This window comes from Octopus bimaculoides, chromosome 1, assembly GCF_001194135.2.
Source record: "Octopus bimaculoides isolate UCB-OBI-ISO-001 chromosome 1, ASM119413v2, whole genome shotgun sequence".
Taxonomy (NCBI): Eukaryota; Metazoa; Mollusca; class Cephalopoda; order Octopoda; family Octopodidae; genus Octopus; species Octopus bimaculoides.
The window spans coordinates 114904277-114906689 of NC_068981.1; the positions used below are offsets into that span (position 1 = coordinate 114904277).

Sequence of the window (2413 nt, forward strand, 5' to 3'; positions counted from 1 at the left end):
ATATATATATATATATATATATATATATATATATATATATATATACATACACATAGGGTGCGGTGAATAAATTGACATCCAAATTATGCAAAAATGAAAATAACACTAACAACTCATTTTAACAGATATATTTACCAAAATTGCATAAAAATATCTTGAAATGCTAAAGAGTAAATTTATTCAATAAAATCGCCATTGGCTTCAACTACTGCCTCCAGATGACTTCGGAATTTCCTGCATCTCTTCTGGACGGTCCATAATACTGCCATAATCCTTGCCTTCAGTTCATCTTTGGTGTTGCAAGGAGTTTTGTTGGTCTCTCACTCAACTGCACCCCACACATAATTATCAAGGGACTTGCAGTCTGGGGAGTTAGGTGGCCAGATGTTAGGGGTGATGTGGTCGCATAAATTGTCTGACAGCCATGACTAGGTTCTCCTGCTTGTGTGGCATGGTGCAGAGTTTTGTTGCCAGACATAGAGTCTTCTAGCAGCCACCATCTTGACCCAGGGCAGCACTACCTTCCCCAAGCACTTGATGTAGCTCTCTGTGTTGAGTGTGAGACCATGTGGGAAGATGAATGGAGTCATGACGTCATCACTAGTGATCATTCCAAACGCCATGATATGATTGGATGTTTGATTGTTATCACTCTCGGTACATGTTTTGGGGACACAAAAAGCCAACGGTAGTTCTGTGTGTTCACCATCTGATCCTGGATAGATCTGCATAAAATTAAGACTAGCAAACGACAACCGCCACCCAGAGTGTCAGATTACTAAAGGAAGATGACAAGGCTACTAAGACGATAGCAACACTTGGAGACCCGCATTCTATTTCTCACTACCTAAAGAAATCCAAATAACAGTACTTGGTCAATGAAACATTTGTCAACGGATGACATGCGGCTTCGTGCCGTACGAAGTCGGCCACCGCAGCTTTTCAAATAGCCCGGTTCACTATTTCCTGTTGGAGGTTGGTCTGGAACGCAAACAAAGAAGCAAAGAATATATTTGTGTGTGTATATATATATATATATATATATATATATATATATATATATGTGTGTGTGTGCGTGTGTATGTAAACATATACATTTATAAATACACACACACACACACACACACAAACACACACACATCAGGTTGGTGCAAAGGTAATGGCCGATGTTTTAGAAAACAGTTTTAGACAGTATTTTTTTAAATTGTAGCTCTTGCAATGTTTTAAGAATATAACTCAGTAATTTATACATTTTCCTTTCAGATTCTAATTGTATTGGTCATAATCTTCTGCTATATTCACACCCATGTTCCTCCTATCTAAAGACCACATTAGACATGTCTTCCTCTATGAGTTTCATAAAGGTTTCAATGCAAGCACAACAGCAAAGTCTTTTCAGAGAGTTTATGGGGATGATGTAGTGAGTGAAAGAAGCTGCAGGAGATAGGTTCCGCTTCAGAAGTAGGGACTTGAGTTTGAAAGACGAGCCAAAAGAAGTCGTTCAAAACAACTTGATTCTGAATAGTTGGAAGCTGTTGTCACAGAAAATCCAACCGCTACTTGTAGAGAACTTGCAGAACAGTTTAACGTAGCTCGTACAACTGTTCTATCTCAACTGAAAAGGATCGCAAAGGTTTTAGTGGTTGAAAATGGGTCTCCAGAGAATCTGCAACAGCGTGTTGTTTGTTGTCAGTCATTGCTTTCACGACATCTTAAGAAACCATTTTTCGGGAGGCTTGTTACAGGTGATGAGAAGTGGATTCTTTACCATTACATTAAACGTCAGCGATTGTGGATCAGTCGAAGAGAAAGACCTGCTCAACAACCAAGAAGAGGACTTCATTCAAGGAAGATCACGTTGAGTGTATGGTGGGATATTGAAGGAATTGTTCATTACGAACTGTTAGGCAACAATCAAAGAATTGCTGTTAATCTCTACCATGATCAACTTCATCGTTTGAAAGCTTTGATCAGAAAGCAACCTTGTTTAATCAACAGAAAGGGTGTCATCTTCCACCATGATAGTCCTTGTTTGGGATGTTGCTTCATCCTTCATATTCTCCAGACCTTGCTCCTTCTGATTATCACTTGTTTTGGGGACTACATAACCATTTGAATGGTCTTAGGTTGACATCAAGGGAAGAGGTTGGAAATAAGTTGGATTCATATTTCGCATCAAAACCTAAGCAATTTTACAAGTGTGGCATTTATAAGCTTGTTGACAGATGGAATGAAGTTCTAGAAATCAATGATCTTTTAATAGAGACCTTAAAATCGGCTACTACCTTTGCACCAACCTGATTGATATATATATATACATAAATACATACATACATAAATGCATACGTATGTATGTACGTGTGTGTGTGTGTGTGTGTGTGTGTGTGTGTGTGTGTGTGTGTGTGTGTGTGTG

General features: G+C 38.7%; 1 protein-coding gene across 38 annotated transcripts in view; it reads right to left on the minus strand.

Moving 5' to 3' along the window:
• The window catches only part of LOC128248352 (retinitis pigmentosa 1-like 1 protein), a 157439-nt gene that overhangs the window by 140479 nt on the left and 14547 nt on the right, over positions 1–2413 (minus strand). The window lies entirely within an intron of this gene.